We start from the raw sequence: 27,959 nt of genomic DNA on the forward strand, positions 1-27,959 counted from the left end.
TGGGCCTTGGGCCACTTTTCTAGTAATTTTTAGAAGGCTATATAAGGTTTTAGCCGAATTAGGGTTAGTATCTTTGGTCAGAAACGAAGCAAAATCACACTTTCTTCATCCCTTAGAGGAGGATTTTGGATGCTCAAGCTCCACTCTTCAAATTCTAGGGTTCTATCTTTCATTCTTTCATTATTTTTCATCTAGTTTCACCATGTCTATGGTGAACTAAACCTTCATTGTTGTTGGGGAATCAATGTAATACTTTGAAACTCTCATGTATTGAATTGGTTCTTTAATCTATATGCTTTCTTTCATTAATTGTTAGGGTTTTTCTTCTACACTCTATGCATGCTTTGTTTAACTCATTTAATTGCATGATCATTGATGTTATTTGTATGGACACATATAGATAAATCTAGAACTGAAGAAATTCTCCCAATAGTAATATTGCCTAGACATAGGGATAGGAAGATTGGTTGTCTTTAAGCTTCTGTGCGAATGTAATGCATGAATAATTGCTACGGAGACAAGACATTGTAAACTAGTGATTAGGAGTAGGCTTTCTTCACCGAGACATCGGGTTTAAGGTAAATTAGAAAGTGACATTAACATTAATGAAAAAAGATGAATTCTTGAATACATGAGAGTGGATAGGATGAATTGAAAACCCCAACAACATCATCATTCCATAATTTACATCAATCACTTTTGCTTCTTTTGATCCAATTGATCAATACATGCATTCATATTTAATTTTCAGTATTTGCATTTAAACCTATAAGAATTCATTCACAAGTCTAATTTAATCAACAAATCACATAACTGTTTAGGTCGTGAATCCTTTGGGAAACGATACTTGGTCTTACCATTTTATTATTACTTGATACGATTCGGTTACACTTGTCGAGGGTTAACATACGTTCCCACTTACTGCTTTACTCACACTCTATTACTCAAAAATACTCAAACAGTGCTAACCATTCACTAAGTACTTCCATTAAGAACTAAAGCTCTTCAACAACACGCCTAACTTGAGCGTCAGAGTGCCTTTTGCAGGTACCTCCCCCCCCCCCCCCCCCCCCACGTCAAAAAGGAGACCGAGCGGTTCACACCATTATCGATCGGTCAGCAGTAGGAGATTGAAGGAAGACAGGCGATCCAGCAGCCAAAGACAAGGAAGACACATCGGAACAGGTCAGTCTCTCGGTCCAAATTCATATCGAAACAATAAATAAATAGATCAAATCTAAATAAAGGTTGAAAAATTATTGATACGATTTAAAACATTATGAAAGTGTCGTAAACACGAGAGTGTCATGAACACGAATCAATGACAAATTCAATGTTAATGGTAACAATTTGGATCATTATTTTCATAAATTTTCTTTATTAATTTTCATTTTATCCTTAATAATTTATTTTACAAGGATTTGCATTTTTAGAATGCCTCATAGTTGTTCTCTTCTTCATATCTAACATTTTATACTTTTTTTTTTTAATTTGATTTCTCTGGTATTTCATCTTTGGCAACAAAAATAGTACAAATGTGATTCCAAAAGAAATACATGAGTTATTGATTAAAGTTAATATAAATGAAAATAATTTCAAGATTTTTATAATTTTAATTTATAATATAAATGAGTTGTTTGTGAAGTACTTTTTAACCATAATGAATGTATACACACTCATTCGCTTTAAATCAGATTCAAAAACGTGAAATTTGCTAACTCAACATAAATCAATCCACATAGGGTAGATTGAATTCATTACAAATATCATATTCAAATCCTCTAAAAACTATAAGATATTAGAAAAATTTATTTGTTAGTTAGTTTTTTAAATAATATTAATAAATCGTCGTAACAACTTTTTAAAGTCAATGCATGCTAAGTTAAACTAATATGACCAAAAGCAACAATTTTTCTTCTAGAAAAGCGGTGTGATTTGTGCGTATAGAATGACGTAACAATTTCAATGAGTGAACTTCAGATAATCTTCACCACACAATCTTGTGACTGTAATTGAAGAAACTGACAAGCACACTCCTGACCGTGGAATCAAAACAAGTTCAGACCATTTTCTGGTTATTGTCTTCTTTACATGGCGGTGATGACTTCTTTAAAAGGGCCCATAATTAATTAATGACTTCTTTAAAAGGGCCCATAATTAATTAATTTGGCTGTTTTCCTCTCTCACTAACTCAAGTTTAAAATGAAAAACTTTAAAAGGTTGTTTTAATGTCTAAATATTTATATAAAATAGAAATCGATAAATAGGTAAAAAAAAATGTTATCCTAGGACCAACTTATGGCCTATTTTTTTTTCGAAATTTTTTCTTACATTATTTCTGTGAAAAAGATTACATAAATTAATTGATATTATACTAAATAACTACTAGATATTTTTTATTGATAAATTTTTATTTTAAAAAATTAACTATTATTAATATTATTAAATCTAATTATGAAGTTAATTATTAAATTTATTTGAATCTACATTTGCACGGTGTTGCTTTCGGTCATGCATTATTTATGCAGGTAAAAGGGCAGGCAGATAACTTTTGCACGGATTTATAAAGAGTATAATGTATCTATTATCTTCATTTTATAAAATAATAATATTTAATTACTTTTATATGAAATAGTATTTAAATTATTTATATTTTTTAATAAAATGTATTTTATACTATGATATATAGAATGAAAAAGGAGAAAATAAAACTTCAAATATAAAAAAAATAGAAAACGGCCTCTTGGAGGCAGGCAAACAACATAGCCAAAAATTATGTCTACGCAAAGTTTTGACAAACCCATTTTTCACAAATCAGAACTGGAACTATCACAAGTGTTTTTGGTATTTTTCTATCAAAATATGAATCAAAAGAAATGAACATAAAAAATTTCAAAGAAAAATAACATCTTTAGTTATCAAAACGAAAAATGTCAATTAATTAAGAAAAAGTGAGTATTATTCATGCACTACTCATCGCGCGCAAAAATACTATTGCATTGGATTTCCTGTGAAAACATATCAAACAGAATCCAGTTCTCTTGATTATGACTTGTTCAACATAAAACAAACAAAACACCATGAATGTAATTAACCACTTAAAACATACAAAACACATACACACTAAACAAACACTAACACGAACCCTTTGAAGATTTTATTATTTTTTTATTCTATTATTTATTTAAGATTGGTCAACTATTAATGGTTCGATCATCAACCCACCAACTTTGGTAAGTGTCGACAGGAAACAAGGAATCTCGCACATCTACAACCTTTTTTTTTCTTTTTTGTTTTTCTCTATTGGCCTTTTAGACCATTTTATTTTTGTAACAATTTAAAGCACTTGTAAAGTTAAATGTATTTTTTATTTTTATTCTCTATATACAAGTTTGATAAATTCATATAAATTAATTTCCAATTTGTTATTATCCAAGGCCCATAGAATCATTTTTTTTTTCTTGTAGTTCAATGATTCAATCAAATTTAAAAATCTCAATTTATCATTGATTTTGAAATATTATTTTCTGAATGACATGCATGAAATTGCTCAAAGTCTTGACACGATTAAAATTTGAACAGTGGATAACTATGAGCTAGTAAAAATGGACATGAATTTGTCCCCAATTTGAAAACAAAGTTTGGGCTTGCCCCCCATTTTGAAAACAAAATTTGGGCCTAGGGACATGCCTTTGTTTAGATAAATCTAAACATACGCTCCTAATATGAGAGTCCAAATGAACCATAAAATGAGAAACACAAGTTTGACAATAATCAGGCAACACAAAATGGGATTTACACCCATTAATGATAAGTGATAAAAAGAAGTTAAACAGTTCATCCTTTGTCACTAATTGTAATATGAAATATGGTAAAAAGAGAAAAGTGGACATGGTTTTGGCTCAAAACAAGTGGTTGAACACGAAAATTAATGTTTGGGCAGAGTTTAAAAATGGGTATGGTTTGAACAAAATTTCATACAATTTGGGCTAAATTTTGGATAAATTTTGGGCCCAAAGGGGAAGGTTAAACTCAAAGATGAATTGGGGTGAATTTTACGGATTTTTTTACGTGAATAATAGACAATGCTATGACATATAGGGTATGTGTTAAAAATAAAATTCCTAATGAATGACCAAAAAGATGCCCCTGATATGCATGAATGCGTGATTATTTACCAGAGACTCTTTAAACAAGTTGATCACAATGAAAGAATGAGAGTAAATGCCCCAACAATTATAACCAAATCTCTAAACACATTATTTTTTCAAAATATATGTTTTTTTTCTTGTATTTTTTCTACTCATTTTTTTTTTTGCAAAACAGAAAGTGAACGTTGTTGAATGGATTTTGAAAACCACAATTTTATTCAAAATAGATAACTAAATTTGATATATATTTTTTTTGTTATTTTCTTGATAAAAACAAAAACATGTCCACATATCATCTCAAATCACGATTATCTTTATTTTAAAAAAAACTTATTCACAAAAAAATTAAATTGTGACAAGTTAGTTACTATTATTTTTGCATTTCTATATTATTTTTTTGTGTTTGGAGATTTGTTTGCAATAATTGTAAGGGAACAACCCTTGTAAAATTGTTCTTTCATGAAAAATGGACTGCGACGAAAAAAGATAGAGAAATGATGCATTTGAGCAATATCATGTCATGCGAATCAAATCAATGTTTCAAAATCAATGATAATCATCAATTTATTTATTTTGTTGATAAAAGGATGATTTATTTTGTCTTACTTTTTTTTGTCAAAAGAATGATCCCAGGAACTTGATAACAAGCATAAATGAAAAATAATTCAATATGAATTGAAGCACAACACATTTTTTTTTAATTTTTGTTATTTTTTTTTCACTCATGATACATTTATTGTTAAGAAAAAGGAAAATGTGAATAATAAATATGGAAACTAATCTCCCTTTTGTGTCCTATTTGGTATGGGTAAACTTATTTTGGTCTAAGCTTTTTATATGCTAATTCAATAGTAGTTCTAAGTCATCTCACAAATCTCTAGAGTTAAAGTCATCCTCAGGACATAACCACAATAACAGACGATCTAACAAATGTGGTATGCCAAGAGGAAGCAAACTCTAGATGAAGTCTTCCAATAGCCAAGTAGATCCAAGATCTAACATGACAATCGTTGGACCTCCATTCCTTAAGGATCACTCAGACCTGGGTATAGGGCCCAATATTAAAATAAATGTAATAGTCTGCCGTGTAAAGTGTGTGAAGGAAGAAACTTAAGACTACTAAAAAAACACACCTACAAAACAACTAGAAAAATCCCAGGCAGATATAACATGTCTTTTATCCTAGGGTTCAATATTAAACAATTATAAAAAAATGCAATTAAAAGAAGTACACAAACGCAATTACTTACCATAGAAAGACATACATACAACTATTCCAAATATTAAAAAAAAAAACACAATAATATACACGCTCAATGAGAAAAGGAGAAAGAAAAACATAAAGAAAAATCACATCAATTTTTGCACATTTAATTAAATGGCTTGACTCTCTTAAACTTGGTCCCCAATGGAGTCGCCATCTGTCGCAACCGAGATCGCGATGGGGAGACGGCGGAACTCTTATAAATAATTAAAGAAGTTTGAAAATCAGAGTTTGGAGTCGCCATAGTTTATTTTGGGAAACTACGGAAAAACAATAAAATAAAGACATGGTCTATGAAAATCAGATTTTCTGAGTTCAGGAGTCGGTTACCTGTACGGAAGATATTAACACCCTACAACGCCTTCCTGAAGACAGTACCTTTAATTAAATGTGCAAAAATGATGTGGTTTTAAAAATGATTATTTTCCCCAAAAATAACAATGCAAGACAATACAAATAAAAGAAAAATATTTTTTATTTTTAGGAAGCCCGACAAGGATTGACCTTGCTCCTACATATTCTCATGTGAGAAATCAGGGTACATAGTTCTTTTGAAAATAAGTTTGGAAAAAGGTTTGAGAAATTGATGTGGGAAATTGTTTGGAAGATTATTTTGGATTTTGGGAAAGTGAGCCTCACAAGGATTATCCTTGTTCCTATGTATCTCCACTTTTGATGGAGGATCAAGGATCACGTAGTTATGACTGCTTATCATTTGAAAAGGGTTTATATTTTTTAGTTTTTGAGATTTTATGATTTTTTTGGTATTTTTAGATTATCTTGAAGAAAAAGTTGTCATGATGTAATCAACAAGCTAGATATAGAACAAATAGATGATAAATTTATTTTTGTAGTTTTTTAAAAAAAGTTTTGTAATTTTTATGATTTTTTTACATAATTGAGATGATTGAGAAAGATTAAGATGAAGAAATAATTACACAAAAATTTACACTTACTTGCAAGAAAACTACATTTTTTTAATTTTTTTAATTTTTTTAATTATCAAACAATCCGAGACTTGACATGATAATAAAAATGATTATGAAAAATGTAATTACCAAGCAAGTCTGAGACTTGATATGACAATTAAAATTATTATGAAAAATTGAATTATCAAGCAAATCCGAGACTTGACATGATAATCGATATTTTTGTGATTTTTTATTAGAGATAAAAAACAAAATGGTTTATAAATAAAAATTAAGAATAAAAAACAAAAAAAATTATGGAACAATAAAACAAAATTTAACAAGATAATTCAAAATAAAAAGAAAAGGTGAAGGGATAAGAACCTGGATGAGAAGACAAGGAGATAGTCCGATGAAGATGCAAGTGAAAATAGAAGCTTCAAGAGATGTAGATGTTGATATGGAGGAGAAGAGGTGTGTTGAAGTGTTTGATGATTGGAATGAAGAGAGAAGAGATATGTGTATGTGAAGATATGTGGTGTGTGTAGAAGAATGACAGTAGGGGAGAGAAGAAATGTGTGGAAAGATATGTAGTATGGGAAAGAAGAGAAGGATATTGTGTGATTGTGTGTGTAAAATGGAATGAAGAGTGTATGAGTATTTATAGAGTTATGGATGGAGAAAGTTGATAATAAAAATAATATAATTAGTAGGTGGAAAAATTAGATGAAATAAAATATAATAAAAAAAGAAAATAGTAAAAGTTAGTGTGGAAATAAGTAAAAGAAATAATATAAAAAGTTGGTGAAATAAAATATAGTAAATAGTAAAAGTTAATGTGAAAAATAAGTGAAAGAAATAATATAAAAAGTGGATGGAAAAATTATGTGAAATAAAATATAATAAAAAAATGAATAGAAAAAGTTAATGTGAAAAATAAGTGAAAGAAATAATATAAAAAGTTGGTAGAGAAAGTGGGTGAAATAAAATATAGTAAATAGGAAAAGTTAATGAAAAATAAGTGAAAGAAATAATATAAAAAGTTGGTGAAAAAAGTATGTGAAATAAAATATAGTAAATAGTAAAAGTTAACGTGAAAAATTAGTGAAAGAAATAATATAAAAAGTGGGTGGAGAAATTGGGTGAAATAAAATATAATAAAGAAAGGTAAGTGAAAAAATTAGAAAAGTTAGAAAAAAAATTAAATAAAAATAAATATATAAAAAATGTAATAGTAAATGAAAACCGTAGGCTATGTGGAGGGTGATGTAGAGAGTGGGGTGTGATAAGAGAAAAAAGGTGGTGAGGAAGTAAAAAACGTGTGGAATTATTTTGGGCCATTGGGTTAAAGATTAAAAATTTAATTTGGGGTGCAAACAGTAAAACAAATAGAATTTTTTCTTATTTATTATTTTTTTTATTTTTTATTTATTTATTTTTTGTGATGAATTTTATTTATCCAGACAAAATTGGATGTTGACAAATATCAAATAAAATATTTTAAGATATATTTTTTCCAAATTATCTTTAATCATAAACATTTATCAATTATTAAAAAATAAAGAAAACCACAAGATCAAATTTTTGTTGTTTGTTCCCTCTTCTTAGCTTAGCCAAATTTCTTTACTTTTTCATGCTATGCTTGGATTGACTTTCTTCAATTGTAGAAAAAATAAAGAAAACTGCAAGATCCAATTCACTTCTTCACTTTTTGTTGTCTGTTCCAATGCTAAGGTCTATAATTAGGTTAGAGCTCTGAAGTCAAATTTCAATTAATGTAAAAATTGAAAATAATTATCATTAATGTTGTATTTATAGTGTTTTGACCTTATTGATCAAGGGTTCAACTTTTTGTGTATCCATCAACCGTAAAATTCATTGACCTAATTACTTATTTCAGACCCAACCATGAACTTTAACGATGTAAAGAGTCCATCCATTCTCTCAACAAAATTCTTACTAATTTTATTCACTTTTATTTATTTATTTATTTTATTTGTTTTTGCATAGTAAAAGAAGTTAGAAAAGTTGAAAGTTTTTTCAAAGCGCATATTTTCTTAGGAAAAGTAATTTTCAGAAAACTTTTATATTTATATATGTCTCTTTGGTATATTTTTTGAAGAAATATAAAATATAATTCTATCTTATGATTAAAAGTATATTCTAATTATTGCATTTTGTTTTTCTTAGCTAGTTGTACCTATTTTGCATAAGATAGTTGTTTTGTTTTGATTGGAATGAGTTTTAGAAGATTGATATGCATTAGTACGCTCAATTCAATTTGGTATTCTCATTTTTAGAGTGCACTATAATCATGTCAAAAATTAATAAATTTAAATTTAAATTTTGCACGGGTTTTCAAGATGTGATGTAATAAAATATTTAAATAGATTATTTTGCAAGATATTTTTATAATGAATTATTTTCGCAAAAGAGTTTAGTCAAGAAAAATAAAAGTAATGAAGCCTCTAATAGTTCATTTCAACTTTTTAGAACATAATTAATTTGCTGAACAATTCAATAGCTCACTCGGCTTTTGTTATTGTCATGGAATGAGTTTATTACGTTGATCAAAATCCTTTTAGGCTTTGTTCTTTTAGAGTGATTTGGAGGAGATGATTTGGGAGAGATGATTTGAATGGATTTGAGTAGATTTGAGGATAATTTTTTTGTTGTTTTTATGAGTGGATTTGTGGGTAATTGAGAGTGGATTTGGAGATAAAGTTTATGAGAATTAGTGTAGGATGTGATAGATTTAAAAAATTTGTTTAATTAGTAGAAATTAAAGATTACCAAAATGTCCCTAGTAATATAAAATGTTATTTGTTAATGTTATATTTAATTGTAAAAATGTTTATAAAGAGTAAAAAATTAAAAATAATAATTAAAATTAATTTTTTAAAAGTAAAAAAATTATAATTTAGTAAAATGAATTTATTAAAAAAATTATAATTTTTAGAAGTAAAATGAATTTAGTAAAAAAATTATAATGCTCAGAAGTAATTTGCAAACAACATCTATTAGAACATCAATTTTTGGAAGTGCTTATCAATTATAATAATTAGTTTTAATTATATAGAAAAGCATTTGAATGAATTGATTTCATCATTTGATTATTGTGGTATAAATTACAAAATTGATAATCTGATTGGAAAGAGTAAATGGGACAAATTCTACCAATTTAGCTCTAACAATTAACCTAAATAAAGGAAAAATAGATATACAACAATTTGCTAATAAAGACTAATTATTATAATTTAAAACTAATTATTATAATTGATACTACTGAATCTATAATTGGATTTATTCCTAGGACACTACCACACCCAATAAAAAGAATAACACACCTTTAAGAACTTAAAAATGTAATAAAAACCAGTTCAACAATTTATTCTAGTTTGGACCCAATTAATTTGTTATGTTTTGAACAATTTCTTCTATCTACGCATATTGTGGCCTGAAAATTTAAATGAAATGAAGGCAAAACATCACACAACACAACAAAATAGAGTATATACAGCACAAAGTAAACATGATACTTTTTTAAATTTCAAACTATTTTCATCAAACAAGTATACTTGGACTTATTTTCTATCATCCAAAACTTCTGTAGCTTACTAATATTTCTCAAACATACATTACCTTGTATAAGTCATCGAATCTTGAAACGAGAGAGGAGAACTCACTTATTTCCAATATCCCAACCACAGAGATTGGCCACTTCCGTCACAGCTTCTCTCCATCTCTTACCTTCCTCCATATTGCCTTTCATTTCTCTGAATCTGTATTCACCATTTTTCAAACTATGAAAACTCCAGAGTCTTCAATGGCTTGCAGCAGCTCGGGTGCAATGGATTCACCATTTTTCACCACTTTATCATCTTTCACTGCATCGATGCTTTTTCTGCTTCCACCGGCTGCTCACGTTTTAACCCAATACCCCTCCCCGTAACCAAAAAATAACGGTTTTCATACGTCTGTAACCGGTTACCCCTTTGAGGGAACCGAATACACATCTGCACACAATAATTCAGACCACTGGAACCGTATACCCAGTGCCTGTAATCGATTACGCCACCCACTTTGGCACTGTTGATCATCTTCTTGTCAAACCCGCGGATGCTTCTTCATCTTCAATCCGTAGCTTCTTCATTCCATCAACACGCACAACGTCCTTCTTCCTCCTCCTCTACAACCCTGCAAATGAAAACCAACAACATGTGCTTGGATATACATCACACTATGTTACTAACCTAACCACTTTGTCTTCTTCGTCTCAGCAAAACACTTTGTCTTCTTCGTCTCAGCAAAACTGGTCAAGTGATGAAAGCCACTCTACTTCCAGATTCAGGTTGCATCATTGACTGGATTCTCTCCCAGCAGATCATCATCATATGATACTGGTATCCTCAACCTATCATGCACAGATATAGCTTTTTCTTCAGAAGGTGCCGGTTCATGTTTATTTTGCACTTGGGAAACATGAAAATCACTGTCCAGATTAGAAAAACAACACCTCCATTGTCGCTGGATAAACGGGAACAATACTTTTTATCTTTTAATATTTTGGTTCATGTATGAAAGCACTGAATGGGAATTATGCAATTAAGTCTTTCTATGATAAATCATCGCAAATCCTCGCAAATCGTTGGATTTCCATCTGAGCAAATCGTCGCAAATCCACGCAAAGGAACAACGTTGTTTTTTTGAAATCCATCGCTTATTCGCGTGCACAATACATTCACTCCAAACGAACACAGGCTTTAACTTTCTAAAGTTGGTATCACAAACCAATTGTATGAGTATATTTACCTGCACCCCTTCTTCATTCCTTCGTTCCTCTTCACTGCCTTCGTTCTTTGTGGTTCCTCCTTTGTATTGTGGTCTTGCATTATGTCCTGATCCTTGGTGTTCGTGCTGTTGGTGTGCCATTTGTTATCCTACTAGTGCTCCTACTCGAGTTGTAAGGTGTCCTTTTCAGGTAAGTTTAACACAAAAATATATGTATTTCATAAATCATCTAATTTTTAAATCAGTTAAACTTTTAATTGGTTTTTAAAATCTGATTAAGAGATTTCCTGTTTCCAAAGTCAATTAGTAGGAACAGATCTCAAAATTCGTCCACACTTAATCCGTTTTTGAAAGCGGGGCTCTTAACCAAATTTTAAATGTGCATTAAAGGTTCGATGGATTTTGAAAGCGGGTGAGTTTTTAACCAAATTTCGAAAGCCGGTTGATGGTTCAACTAATTTCAAAATCCTTCATTCTTAAAGCAACTTTCAAAATTCGGTTAAGGGTTCGTTAGATTTTGAAAGTCGATTAAGTGTTGGACGAATTTCAAAATCCGATTCCTTCTTTTCTTTTATATATTTTTTACTTTTTTTTGTTTCAAATTTAATTTTTAATGTTAAATTTTTTTCATTAGTATGAATATTATTATTTTCTTCGTGTCAAAATTTTCTTCTTTCATCAATGAAGTGGCGGAGGAAGATTACACAAATAATTTTACAATTGATTTAATATTTTTCTTACGTGATGAGTTAATTGAATGGGTTCGAGGGATTACATTTGATCTTGGCTTTGTTCTCGTAACTTATAAGATCTAACACAACTACTAGTGAACACGGAAGAAAGATGTTTGTCTTATTAGGTTGTGGAAGGAGTGAGAAATACAGGAAATACAAAATTGATGTTCATCCGAGTGTATATGGCACAAGAAAATGTGAATATTTCTTTAAGTTGACGGGAAAGACCTATTCTAATGGAGAGGGGTGGGTGTTAAAGGTAATATACAAATATCCTATTGAACAGTCATTACTTGTTTACATGAGTAAAATTCAAGTAAAGCCTTCAAATATTCTACTGACTTTAAAAAAAACATAATGTTTTTAATGTCACAATAATAAAGTAAATATATAACACAAGGTATACATACAAACGATCTTTGAGAGGGTCAGTGATGGAAGCCTCCTTGGTTGTAAACTTCAATGTTAGATGCTGAAAACTCAATGTGCAGCGGATGAAGATTAATTGATGTGGTTGAAGTGTTATTCGGTGAAAGTGTGATATATGTATGGTGACTTTCGAACAAGAAAAACAGGAAGAAATTGTTAAGCATTTCTTTACTTGAATTCAAAAGTGATTTTACAAAGGCTAGGCAGTCCTATTTATAAGTAAAGGAGGCCTTTCACTCTATCTACAATTCCCTCCAATTTTCAAACTTCAAGTGAAAAAGCCAGCTGAAATATCACATTTTCCATGCCAATTCACACTTAAAACCTGGTAATCCATAACAACAGTAATTTGAGGAGGATTCTTGATTCTCTTTCTTTCCGCTTTTAAATCTTCTTTTTCCCTTAGACTTCATGAACTTGCTTAGCTTTTTAATGATCAGACCCATATTTTCTTCTTCTTCTTCAAAGTCCTCATCTTCTTTAATATTTTTTCCTTTTTCATCTCGAATTTGAAGGCCACCGTCTTTTTCTTGCCTTTCTCTTCATCTTCATTCAATCTTCTGAGATTCAGTTCATGTTCTCCGAATTTACCAAACAATGCAGCCATTGACATGGTATTGAGATTTTGTGACTCACTTATAGCGGTCACCTTTGGTTGTAGAGTCCTATCCAACGATTTGAGAATTTTTATATTTAATTCATCGATGTCGAAAGACTTACCTCATCCAATGAGATGATTCACAATGTGAGTGAACCATTTCTGAATACTGATTTTCTTGCTTCATGCGGAACATTTGATACTCTTGGCTTACAATATTCCTTCTAGCTCTTCTAACATCATCAGTACCTTCATGAGTGATCCTAGAACCTCCCATATTTCTTAAGCAGTCTTACATATTGAGATCGTATAAAACTCATCAATAGTTAAAGCAAATGATATTATATTTCGATCCCTTACATCTTGTTGGGATCTTCTCCTATCGTCAGCCTTCCATTGGTCACGACGTTTACGTTCCTGTAAATTGTTAATAAAAATAGTAGGAACAAAAGAACCATTTATGATAGTTTCCCAAATCTCAGTATCAACAGATTCCATGACTATTTTTGCATTCTGACTTTCTAAAAATCATAGTTTTCTCTAGTAAACAAAGAAGGTTTGTTGATAGAGGCATCCTCAACAAAGGCTTGATGTTGCCCCGTCATTGAATTACTATCAAAACAAACTCTGATACTAATTGTCAGAGAAATGCAAAAGAATGGTTAGTGTGAACAACAAACCAAAAGGGGAGTGAATTGGTTTCTTATCGCAAATTGTGCTTTTAATAACTTTCTCTTGTAATTTAATTTCCTTAATAATAAATTAAAGCAATTATAAATAGTGTAATTAAGAGAAAAAATTGCACAGAGAATTTTATACTGGTTCAGATCTCAAGGATCCTAAGTCCAATTGTTAATCCAAAAGAAGATTAAAGTTCCATTATCACAAAACCAACAAATTGTTACAATCACAAAGAAAACAACAAGTTTAAGGTTTAGAACACCTCTCTAGTTACCACAAGAGATGAAACTTACTCCCTCTAAAAGCCACAAGGGATGAACACCTCCTTCAAATTCTTCATGAAGGATGACCACCTCCTTTGAATATTCACAAAGGATGAACACCTTCTCTAAATCTTCACAAAGGATGAACACCTCCTCTGAATCTTCACAAAGGATGACAAGCTTCACTTAGCAACAAAAACAACACCCAATCACAACCCTAGTGAAAGTTCTTGCTCTATGTCAACACCAAGTTCTCCAAGCCATAGCACAAGGGTTGCACAAACCCTAGAACACACTTATCACAACACATAAGCAAACAAATAAGAATTTTGTATTTTTGTATTTTAGAATTAGAGTCTTAAATCAATATAGAAATATCTCACTCAAGGATACCTCCAAAAGTCCGTTGTCAGCTATTTAATGTGTGATAGTCGATTATCCACTTATGATAATCGATTATGCACTTAATGAATGCACAACGGCCAAAAACATGCATTAGAACTCCAACGGCTAATCGTGGAATCGATTGTGGTAATTCATAACCGATTATGGATAATCAATTATCATAGGCTGGTAATAGATTATTCCAAAGACAACATGAGTTTTTAGCTACTTCCAAAGATCTCTATGCTAATCGGTTAATGCAGAGTTTTTCTACTCCAAATAGAATTTTAAAGTATACAATACATGGAATCAAGGATAAATAACATTCTATACATAAAACTACTAAATTACAAAAGCTTTAACACAATACAAGTCTCCATGAGGATCTTTGCCAAGAGTTTTCCATCATCAACTATAATTTCATCGTAGTTCAAATTTATGTAGATAATGTTATATTTGGTGCTACTAATGAGTATATTTACTAAGATTTTTCCAAGATGATGTAGGATGAGTTTGAAATGAGCATGATGGGTGAATTGAAGTTCTTTCTTCGATTGCAAATAGAGCAAGAGGTCGACGCATACAACAAACGATGTACGTTAGGGAGTTGGTCAAGGAATTTAAGTTGGAACAGGAAAAGTAGATGAAGACTCTTATGCATCAAACAACTAGCTTAAGGCTAGATTAAATCTCTACAAAAGTGGACAACACCATCGACCGACAAATGATCAGTTCATATCTTACTCCATCTAGGCTTGATATAATTTTTAAAGTTTGCTTATGTGCTAGATTCCAATTTGACCCTAGGGAAACCCATATGACTGCTATTAAACAAATCTTTCACTATCTTATTGGAACCTACTAACCTTGATGTTTATTATAGAAGTGATATCTTTACCAAACCCTTAGTTGAAGAAAGATTTGAAAAACATGATGGGCACGAGACTTATTGAGTGAATGTCTTAATTTAATGTGTTTATTTCTCATCATTTAGCATTCAAAACTAAACATCATAAGACATATCATCTAGAGATGTCATGCTCTTTTTTATGGTCTAAGACAAATCGTCTAATAGACACCTCTGATTGCATGCATAATAGTGTTTAGTGTTGTGCCAAATTCTCAGTAAGCAACATCTAGGATAAAAAGACATTTCAAATTTCGTAAATTAAGCATAAGGTTAAATATGTTTTTAGTCCTTAAACTATTGGTCGTTTCTGGTTTTCGTCCCTGTTTCAAAGTAAGGTACAATTTCGTCCTCATTTTTTTCGAAACGTTCGTTTTAGTTCTCGAAAACTAAACACTGTTTAAAAATTTGGTCCTCATTTAGCAACAAATGAGGACTAAAACCAAAATTCCGAGGACTAAAACGAACGTTTCGAAAAGAATGAGGACCAAATTGTACCTTACTTTGAAAGAGTGAAGAAAACCAAAAACGGTCAATAGTTTAGGGACTAAAAACATATTTAACCCTTAAGCATAAACATATGACATGCATTTATTGAGACATGATGGTAATTATTACTCACCGGTCATAGTTCCCCAAAAACCCTTTTTTCCTCAAAATGTTATTGCCTTTTTCAAACCTTATAAACCAAGTGTGTAACCTATGTTTCTCACACTTTTCGTTCAAAGAATTTCTCCTTCTAAGATTCTCTCAAACCTTTTGCACTTTGCCTCCCTTAAACATTGCTCTAAACCTCAAATCTCACATATGGTCGATCTATTGAACCTAACTATTGAAGTAGCTTACGCCACAACAAGAATGACATGTTGCCTTAACTCTCACAAGCTTGAGAAAAAGAAGAAGAAGGATGAACAATGTATTGACCCTCAATGACTTCACACTTATGGATTCAACATCCTCGCTGATGTCTACAGATGTGTACTTAGGAAGGTTTCTAGATGTAACATTCCCATCTTCCCCAAGTACAGTACGAAGCATCTAGTATTACTTTGATGCTCGTATACATCATCTTCCTACACTTAGGAACAGAGGATTAGAGGATCAACCAAGGATGGGTCCATGGAATATGGTAAACAAGAAACTAGTGAATGATGAACACTGGACGTGCCTAAACCTATCTGGAAGAATACACAGAGATCTACCATATCAACTTTGTTAAAATCCGATAGAAATGTGTAACAACAAGGCAACGCACTGTAACCAGCCTAACACACTTTAAGTTGTTTATCACAACCTTACCTGACGACAAGATATATTATTGGATCAAGAGGTTCATCTGTGAAATGAAATTAAGAATAGTATCTCAATGTTGACAGCATAAACATTTGGTAGAAATGAAGAAATCACTTGTGAAAGAGTTGCCTCTACTGAGAAACATCGGGAAGAAATATAAAATCTTCCTCAAAAGATTTCTAAAAACATCATTTGGTATCAAATTTCTGAAGACATCGTCCAATCTCTACTCAAGAAGCTTCATAGGCCAACGAATCAATCACCACCTCCTCTCCTCCTTTTATTGTCTAACCAACTCAACAAACAATCACCTCCACTCCATAACCCTGAAACACTCTACCCATAAACCTTGAACTACCTTTTAACCCAACGTCTATTACCTTGTTGCAAAGAAATGCATGATATCATGGCACAACATTTTGCTCACACTGTTGCAGAACTTGCTATTATTCTAGCTTAAAAGAATGAGGGGTTCCTAGAATTGGTCACTACCATCAACACCCTCACACAAAAGATAATCCTTTCGCCTACACCAAACACCCAACCACTACCACCTCCATCTAGGAAATGATGTCCTTTCAAACCCTTTTTTATATTTATCAAATAAGAGGGAGAAAGTATGTTAAACACTGATAGGTTATCTAATTTAGGGGGAGTTAACGGGTGTATAGGGGTTAGGGGGAGTACATTTTCATAAAGAGGAGAACGTAAAGTCTTATCTTTGTTAAAACATTGAATTATTTTTGAAAACAATTTTTTACTCTTATACATTCTCACACCATTTCATTCACTCTAATATTGTCAATACATTTGGTCTATCATATGATCTCATATTATTTATGCATTTGCTTTGTCATATTTTCTCTAGTATATATATGATATGCAGAGTTACCCTGATACACATATACGTTGCATAAATTATTTATCACCTATGTTTGCTTTGGTATGTATGTGTATCGCATAAATGATTGATGACTTATGGAAGTCATATATCATTCATATTTAATGTTAAATAATTGCTCTGATGTTATGACTAACATAATTAAAATTATTATAAGTCATTTATGATCTCGCTCACATATTTGTTGGCTTTGATAAGTAAATGCTACAAGATAACGTTTAAACATATGAAATAGCTATAATATGTCAACTATATGAGATATCATTTACACTTATTTTTAGTAGTTTTGATATATAAGATGTCATTTAAACTCCATTGCTATAGCTCTCATATATAAGCGATATAAAATACCTCTTACACTTACTTTTGATTCAATAGCTCTAAGATGTAAACACTATGTGAAACATATCGTCTAAACTCATTTTCTCTTATAAATTGAATATATATAAATATTATATCATGAGATGAGCAAACAATTCATAAAAGTACAATTATGCTCTGATCATAAATAAAAAAAACATTTTTGAAATACTTTGTCTCTAATCAATATTGTCTAAATTCTTTCAGAACTCTTATAAACATATTTCTTTTAATATTTGTATTTGTTAAACATAAAAAAATAAGGAGATTGTTAAGACAAGATCGTCTAAAGAGAATAAAGTATCTAGCAACTCAAGTTTCAAAGTTTAACAAACAACATTTAGCGAAATATCGTTTAGTGTACAATAGTGTTTAAGCAATTTAAACATTGTTATTAAAAACTAGATAAATGATAACATGTCAACTATAAAAGGTTCAACAATATTTGACAAAAACACGTATAGAGAAAGTAATAAACACTAAATATATCTCATCGATTGATACTTCTTTGAAAAAGCTTAGACTTGCACTAAGCGCTAATATTACGAATCATGCTTCAACACTCTATCAACGTATAGAACATTAAATGCATGAACATACTAGATGTTGTCTGCTCTAATTTTTCTCTCTTTATCTATGTAGATATTGATAATATCAAGATCTACTCAAAAGTATTGCACGTGGATCAAAAAGACATTTTGAAATAGGAAGACATTCTTAGAATGTTTCCTAAAGCTTTATGTTCTGCCAAAGTCGTACAAGACCTCATTGTGAAAGCAACGCTTCTCTTCGCAAGCTATAGATAAGTACATATCGTCCTACGAGAAGTCACCTAATGTCAAGAAGATAAACTCTCTTTGAGTAACGACCATCTCTTGAAAAAAGCTATAAAAGGAGCACTCACACAAGATGATGGCAATGCTTTACCTAGGAGAAGCCAAATTTAGAAGCAACCAAGGCATGGTGTTCACGGTTTCAATGAAGTAATGATGTGCAAAATTTGTGGTGGTGTGGAAGGTGGCTTGTGTCACGGTTTTGATGGCTTGTATGGTGAAGGATGAAGTGTTTAAGGGTTCTCTTAAGATAGGTTGGGCTAACTCTTGGAGGAAGGTGGCTAGAGGAGGTCACTTGGGTTGCTCTAACCTAAGGTGACCTTACAAGAGTATAAGTGCACAAAATGATAGCATAACCTTACTCTATTTCAAAGGTGAATACATAAAAGAGAGATGTAAGACCCGTACAAAATAAAAATACATTTTATTTTAATTATTTTATTTTGTGATACCAAATAATAAATTATGGTGTGAAATGGTGTGCAGAAAATATTAAGAAAGTGAATAAAAATTAATTAATATTGGTTTTTATTTTTATTTTCGAAAATGCTTGAAAGAAGGCTTAAGTAGTGCTGTTTGCAATATATGAACAGTGAAAGGGACCTTGGCTTAGTGGTTGTGTGCATTTGTGAAGGGGGGCGCTAGATCTTGAGGTCGAAACCCCCATGGCCTAAATTAAGGTTTCCTATCTCCTTTTTATGGTGAATTTCGGTGTGGTAGCAAAAGAAAATCACATCTCGCTTCATGTAAGTTTTTTTATGCTTCTGGCATGGCCTCAGTTGTAACACCCATAGTGGGATGCGACGTATATAAATTTTTTTTCCAACACCAATTATATAAAAGATGTTCTTCGTATATTCAAAACCTTTATTTAAATATTTCACAGAAGCAAATACGACAAAACAAAACTGTTGTTCTCACAAGACACGAAAGGCTAACACTCAAATCTCTGTCTCTATACGAGACTCAACTCCTTAACGTATCACAATACGAAAAGTTCACTCAACTGAAAACATTACAAGGAAATTACATAGTCTATGTTCACATCACAATTACATACATATTCTCAATAACATGCATTACTCATCCAATCATAAGGATTATAATAAAATTCTCGTTACAATTCAGATATAGTCCCAATGATAAGTATTAATTCATCAAACACAAGCTTCACAACACCATGATAATTATTTAATTAAATTAAACACTACCAGGAGTAAGTAACTTCACATGAATCCACAATAGTATAATACCCCTTCGGTCTACAAGTCTAGGGAAAGATTTGCACACAAACTCAATATTGTTCTTCATGCCCAAGCATGAAATGGGCTACTATTACTTCTACAAAACCAAAACCCACTCGATAAAAAAAACAATTTTACTTCAATCTCTTTTTAAACAAAAAACAAAAAAGGGGCCTCACCACCTCACATACTAACATCTTTCAAAAGAAAGAACTCAAGCTGAAAAGAGGAAGCCTAGCTCTATAGACAAAGGCCATATACACCCAACATTTAAAGGGAAAACTTCTTCTTTGAAAATTGCGACATGGGACCTACAACATTTTTATTATTTTTCACTTTTCCAAAACCACATTCCTCCCTCCTTTCACACCAAAGCCACAACACTCACCACTTTTTTTTTCCACACTTCTTTTTCCCATGCTCTACATACCCTAACACATAACCACCTACCTCTTCTACCTTGTTTCTTCTACTTACTAAGCAGTCAAACTCCCTTCCCTTTCCTCTCTTATTTTTCATCTTCCAAATTTCCTGCACCCACCACAACATCATACCCTTCATTATCTCCTTCAATCCACTCAACTAAACACCTAACTCTTCTACATTGTTTCTTCTACTTACCAAGCAGTCAAACTCCCTTCCCTTTCCTCTCCTATTTTTCATCTTCCAAATTTCTTGCACCCACCACAACATCATACCCTTCATTATCTCCTTCAATCCACTCAACTAAACTCTCTTTGCACACTAAAACTGAGATTCTCTCTTCTTCTCTCGACCCACTTTCTCTGGTCTTCATCATTCCTTGAATCACTTCCCTTAGCAACCACAAATTTATTTCACCCATCAATCACCACTGGTTTCCCAGTGATTCACACGTTCACAGTACCCAATGAGAAGGTTAAGACCTTCACCCTCAACCCATTACGGTCTGCTTATGGTAATATCCTGACAAAAGCAAAGCCTAATGAGAGAGTAAGGGCCTCATAAACCCAACGAGTCAAACAAAGACAACCATATATATATAGATATGTATAGCATCACCAAAATTGTTCAAAGACAAAACACAGATCACATAAATATATTGATACGTTCAAAACACGATGTGAGGAACCACCCTCAACCTATGAAAATTCATTCATGCACCAATATAATTTCCTAGGGACATGAAGTGCATCCTAGCAACCCAAAGTAAACCCCCAACATAAAAGCTTTATTTTTAAACTCAATACTCCAAGAAAAACACATGGTTTTCTTCAACTACCTAAAAAACACTAGAAGGGGAGTTGAATAGTGTTAAATGGAAAAGTATTTTCGCAACCCTTCAAATATAGCACATTCATCGAGTACTAGATTTGTCAAATAAGTATTTAAAAGTTTGACCTTATAAATGATTAAGAATCGTTTAGTGCGAAAGTTACTAGTATGTAAAAATAAAATGCAGTTGCAGGTTTTAATAAGTGAAGAGTTTAGACAAAAAAAAATAATTGCACAGATATTTTATACTGGTTCACTTCAACTTAGTTATGTCCATTCTCCTCTATCGATAGAGGGTTCCACTAAAATCTTCAACAAGATTACAACTGAGTATTCTCACCACTCTTTGTATTCTCAGTCAATGAATAACCTTTTGTTACCCTAGACTGGATGAGTATTCGCATTACTCTTGGTATCCTCAATCGGCGAATAACCTCTTGTTACGCTAGACTGGATGAGTATTCCACCACTCCTAATATCCCTTATCAGCAAATAATCTTCTGTTACCCTAGATTAGTTTGAGTATGACTGCTTAGATTTCCTTAACTCCACTAAGTTCAACAAGTGTTTTAATTCTCTTTAGAATTGCAATCAACAATTGCTTACAAGCCGTTTAGACTACTACTATCATGGAGAGAATATATGTTCAATACAAAAGTAAGCAAATATTAGAATGAAGCTTGATAGTACTACTTGATTTCTCATTTTCTCTTCTTACAAAAATAAGTAGATATTGTAGTAAAGCTTGAGAGGACTCTAAGTATTTCACTCTATTACTCCCTCTTCTTTCTTCTTATGAAAGTAAGCTATTATTTTGATGAAGCTTGAGAGTATTTGTTTTCTTGAGTTCTTCTCTTTCTCTCTATTCTTGGTTAGAGGAATTTTACATCAATAGATCAAAGAGATTTCCTTACTCAATTTTGATGATGTTTATTCTTGATATTCTTCTCTCCTTGATGATATAGTCATTTTGACGATGTTTGTCTTGAGATTTGATAATATGACTATTTGAGGAAACTTGTCTCGAGGTCTGATTACTACTAGCTATTGGTGTAGGTGTTTGTCATAGGATGGAGTCTTTTTTTTTGCCATAGCAAACATGCTTTTCAGAATTTTATCAAAAGCATATTTGACTTCTCATTTGGCACAACTTTCGATGAATGAATTCATTCTTATTTTATAGATGAACGCTTGTAGTAACTGTCCTACACAAGATGGAGTTAATGTCTATATAGTAAGTATGCCTATTTCCTGTTTACTTTGATGTTTTCAATCGTTGCTCATTTAATATTGTTTAGAGTTTGTTCAAGGTCTACTATTTTACTAAGAGTGTGTTTGATATCTTTTAGTCTGTAAGAGGCTTTTGTTGTATATTGTATTTGGGTCATCATTTTCTAAGGTGAACATTCTGTGAATGTCATGCACTTTTGATTTATTTAGGTCGTAGGTGAATGTGTGTAGTACATTCATCAAATATCTCTTGTCACTTTTGTTGCTTTTGAATTTTGAACATTTAATGTTCGGGTTGACATCGGGGATCGATGATCGAGGCTTTGGGATTGAGTAATTGAAGATGATTGATTCGTTTATGTTTAGAGCATTAGGAATCTTATGGTTATTACCTCTAATCTTATTATTTGTTTTATCGGTAGCTTACAACATACTTGTTTGTCTTTATGTGTTTGTGAATGAAAATTATCGGCAATGATTGTATAATGTATTATACATGAGCAGATGATGTTATAGATTTTCCATAAGCATGATTTCTTCGAGCGATGACGGGGAAAGGTTTGGGATTTCTTTAAAAGTTATTGTGCTTAGACTTTTCAGACAATGTAATTGGAATTATTTTATTTCCTTATTTATTTTAGTTATTTTTTAATAATGTAATTAGACAAGTCTTTTGAAACTATTATTTCTTAAATAAATTATGCACATTTAAATATTGAGGTTTTTAAAAAATATGTTTCCCCGCTATGATAAAAGTTTGAAATTACCGATTTTTGTAACAACTCGTGACACCCTGAATTTAAGGAGTTACAATAATCGATTACAATAAGTTGAAATCATTTATGGGTCCACGACTTTGTTGGTAATCGGTTATAATATTATTGTAATCAATTACCAATGGTTGTAATTCAAATTACAGGTCATTGCAATCGATTATAATTATATTCCAATCGATTACTAAAGGCAAAAATGGGTAAAACAAATGAAAGTAATCGATTAGGGAGTTGGTAATCGATTAATAGAGGGATTTGGCCATAGAAAACTTGTGATATTTGCTTTATACTCATCATATATTGGATAAAATGTATAAAGTAGAAAATAAGATACAATATAAGGCATAAATGTAGTTTATTATTATTGAAAGATGATAAATACAAAGATGTAAGAATTATTGACGATATGGACAAGTCCCCTTATGATGACCTTCGTTGTTGTAGTAAGAACATTTTTAGGCTTATCTAAGGTCAGACGATCCATCTCATTATAGATTCTAGTAGTAGTTGGTCTTCTCGATGCCTTACGTCACATTTAAGGATTTGGTATGAAGTTTGGACCAGTATAGCATACGAATAATCTTCATTTCAGAAGGGGTGAAATTGTACTTCATATACCTTGTAAATATTGTGAAGAGTGTAAACCAAATTGGTATATTGCGTTAATGGTATATGTGAATATGCACAAACGAAAATGTCACGATGACATGGGGCGAATAGCTTGGAAGTGACCAAAGTCACACAACCATTCATTTAGCCTAACATTATACAAAATTTGATGTGGGCGATATTGGTGGGAGGTTGAGATTTCTTGAACGTCACATTCAAAATTTTCTCGATCAAAGCGATGATTATGAAAAAATGGCGATGGTTGTTGATTTTTCTGAATAATGTCAGTAATTTCTTTTGGATATTGGTGGCCTGCTATTAATATGTATTGCGTTTTTAAGCTTTGTTCAACAAACCTTGATTGTGTCCTCCCAAATGTTGTTTTGATTAAAGCACAAATTGATAATGAATGTGCTCCCTTTTAGCATAGAGTTCATGTACTCAACTAGATTTGTGATCATAAGTCAATATCTTCTGTCTCTATCAAAAGCCTGAGGCCACTTTAATAAAAAATTTTCTATCCAAGCTACTTGTTGGGGGAATTGGTTTGTCATTCTGGTAAGTTTTGTCATTACAATTGGTTGCTTCACCTCGTTCACTGCAACAACATAATAAAAAAATTGTAAGAATTCGTGTAGGAAATTTAAAAAGTAATTTGGTAGCAAAGACTAGTTAATTAGTACTTAATTTTATGAATTGTCGCCTGAGTTCTTGATTTTTGAATTTGTTGTTGAAGTTGGAGACTAGATGACATATGCAATAAATAGAATTTATACCATCCTTTTCCCAACCAACTTCTTTTAATCGTAAGGATGATAATATGTCCTTCCCTTTGTCAATGGTGATGCAAAGATTTTTGTTAAGGGGTAATATGCTATTGAAGTAATTGACAAAACCATATTAATGCCTTCTTTCTCTCACCTTTGACAATACCAAATGCCAATGAAAAAGATTTCTATTATCGTCTTGAGCAATGGTGGTGAGTAAAATTCCATGATATTTTGAGGAGAAAAGTTCCATCCAATTGAGTAAAGTTCCATCCACTTAAGAAAAGTTCTGCATAATATGTTGAGGAGAAGAGTGGAAATGTCGGTGACCCAACAAAAGTCTAAGGTATCGAGCCTATTGTAGAATCGTTCCCTCCTTTAGCAGAAAATAACAAAGCACAAAAAGAAAGAGAAATCCTCTCGAAGGCATCAGTCACCTACTCGATCACTTAAGTGAGGTCGCTTTGTCTTAGATAATGAGTTTGGGGAGGTACACTCTTCTTAGCCCTAATCATAGAATGTGTGAAGGAATCAAAATCATATTTACATCAACTGAGAATGAGATTGTGAATTGTTTGAATTTGAACATGCTATTTGATTCCTTCGTGGAGCTCCAATCTCGTGTCTTAGAGGTAAAGCAACAAGATTGTGAATTGTTTGAATTTGAACATGCTCTTTGATTCCTTCGTGGAGCTCCAATCTCGTGTCTTAGTGGTAAAGTATTAATTGTGATCATAACTAGTGAAAGGGGGCTCCTCGGCGGAGGTGGAGAAGCTATAGGTTGAGGTTTTAAATTTGAAAAGGTGTTTGAGGAATATGTCAAAGCAAAATGAAGGTTTTAAGAGGGAGCTATTTGATCATATGGTTGATTGCAACTCATGGAGTACTTGATGCTTGCAAACCGAGGTTAGAGAAAAGGAGACAAAGGTCAATGGTGAAAAGCCTTTTTCAGTCGCAATAAAAGCCAAAAAACCAAGGTCTCTCTCCCCCTAATGTAGATACGGAAAAACTCGGGATCAATCCAAGGACATGGTCCTTATTAAGCTTAAATTTGCTAAGCTAACCTAGGTTAAAAAAGAAAAGAAAATGCGATGGGGGAATGAAAATAGATTGAATGAATGAATTATTATCTGAACTATTTAAATGAATGAATGAATGAAAGATTTTTGTTTCTTTAACTGCAACTCAGAATTCACCTATGTAGGCCTAGTATGCATGAAACTAAGAATCTTGTTTAAAATTAGCCTTTGTGACAGCACCAGAATTTATACTAAGAAACATAGTTTTATGCACTTAAATGGTTCAGCTCTGATGTAAATGTACTATATGCAGTATGACATGAATCTAGCATTATTAAATTGGTCAAGAAGATGCCAAGTATGCAAGAACTCTAAATGGGTATTAAAGATTTATGCATGAGATTGGAAAATGATTACAGAATTTAAAATCCTAATTAATAGAACGCATGACAGATATTTTTTTATGCACTTTTTCTGGTGAATACATAAATTTGAGTTCTAAGGATGCAAATGCACTTGAAATGACCTAAATTAATGTAAAGGTGTTATTTCTAAACAGATGAAGCAAAATGATCAAGTGATTATTTGCAGAAAATGATATGAAACACACAAGGCCAATAACATTAATATGAAATGATGATTATGAATACTATAATGCAGAGAAAGAAAATGTCTAACCTAAAATCGCCAATTGGGTGTTAATTATTATGCACAGAACTAGAAATGTGAGTATAGTGCAGAGAGAGAAATTGGAATCATGAAAAAGATACAACTACAACTATTGAATTTCTCAAGTCCATCACAAAAACCATTCTTTATACTATTATTAGTCATAACATATATACTCAAATTAAGAACTACACACGAATAAAAGGTAATCCGAAGAATAAGAAAACACAAGCCATGAAGAAAAAAATTAAAGAAATTGGGAATTGAAATCTACCCAAGTTTGCTTTGACCGAAAATTTTACTAAAAACAGAAACTTGGAACCAGAAAAGAAAAAATTTGCAACAAGAAATTATAAAGATTAAGCATAAAGGTATCAACAATTGAAGAAAAAGAAATTTGAACAATCTGATTTAGTAATTTGAATGTACCTGAACCCATCTCCACTCAAGAAGACATCTTGGTGATGGAATGCGCACTTTGGGATCATTTAATTCCAAGAACGAATCACAAAATTTGTAGACTAGAATCCAATTCAAACAAACTACAAACAGGAAAGATAAAACCTGAACTGTAATTATAAAGACTAGAAACTATGTGTACAAGAAACATTGAAGAACATTAATCCAAAGACAATAAACTGGTAAATCGTAGAATCAGAATCAAATGATAACAAAACCAAACCATTTGCATTTAATTCAAGGAAAAATGGTACAGGAAGATTACATTATAGATTCATAGATTCATGAGGCCTCTTTGTACTCACAAGAGCCTGTAACGTAGTCCTAGCCTTATACAACAAATTCAAAGGGGTAAAGAACTCTCTCCGCCAAAACTGTTTGAACTCTGTACAATTGTAGAAGAAAAGTAGCGAAAGAAAAAATGGAAAAATCGTTGCTCTCATTCTACTCTCTCTATTATACTCCTATGACAGATTACCTCCTCTACGAATTACAGATTACATTATAGATTACACAACTCTCTTTTTTTTTACACGCTTTACTACCCAACTCTGTACTCTACTATCTGCAACTACAACCCCTTTTTTTTTTATTAACTTCGTTCTTTTATTAGGGAGAAGAAGAAGAACTCATCTCTAACCGCATTCGAAAGCATAAACAGATTCATGCTTCCCACGAATCACATTCTTCAAAACGGCCTCTGGTTGCACCCACTGGTTAGCCCCTTATAGGCAGCATCATCCTTAGGCCATGGTCCCGAAATCTGGTTCAGCAATGCCTCTCAAAAGGCTTCTCCTTGATGCTCTTAGGGTTGGCTCGAACCCTAACTTCGATTTGGGAAAAATTGAATTCCCTTCCCCACGCCTCTCAACTCCACTTTGCGTTTGGTAAGCAATGTGGTGCGTTTCACGCTGTGTTAACTTGAAGGTGAAACACTGTTTCTAAAGAAAGGAAAGCGATGATTTGCGTGGCAGAAGGTTGCGGATTTGCGAGCGAAGAAATGGAGTGATTTGTGAGATAGGACTCTTTTTTTCATCTCGCTAGAAGGAGGAGATTTACGCTGATTTATTCGCAAATTACGTGTATGCCCTCGTGATTTTGTTAAATACCACGAAGGAAAGAAGCGTGTACTGTGCATTCATGAGAAAGAATAGTTACAGCAGCAAGGGAGTTGATCGGAGGAAATATATTTTTGTGATTTAGATGTGGTTGTTGCAGGTTGGTTGGATGTGGTTGAGAAGACGAAGAACGGGGTTGATTGCAGCTTGATGTTGAGGAGCTTGATGGATGAAGATGAAGTTTACTGAAGCAGCTGCGCTTGAAGAAGAGTTTCATGTTGTTCAGGCCGTGTATCCGGTTCCACTGGTTTGAAGAAATTGCACACAGAGAGTATTCGGTTCCATAGCTTCTGCTATTCGGTTCCAGCTTGCATGGGATT

The 27,959-nt window shown here is 32.1% G+C and overlaps 1 long non-coding RNA gene across 1 annotated transcript; it reads right to left on the minus strand.

Moving 5' to 3' along the window:
* Nucleotides 1-23,981: 23,981 nt before the first annotated feature.
* Nucleotides 23,982-27,563, minus strand: LOC148206511 (uncharacterized). Its single transcript, XR_015786104.1, has 3 exons — nt 27,162-27,563; nt 26,492-26,604; nt 23,982-24,205 (listed from the first exon to the last, which is right to left on the minus strand). It is a non-coding gene; the product is annotated as an uncharacterized LOC148206511 (long non-coding RNA).
* Between the last annotated feature and the right edge of the window lie 396 nt (nt 27,564-27,959).

This window comes from Vigna umbellata, chromosome 1 (genome assembly GCF_029865625.1).
Source record: "Vigna umbellata cultivar VRB3 chromosome 1, Vumbellata_1.0, whole genome shotgun sequence".
In the NCBI taxonomy this organism is placed as follows: Eukaryota; Viridiplantae; Streptophyta; class Magnoliopsida; order Fabales; family Fabaceae; genus Vigna; species Vigna umbellata.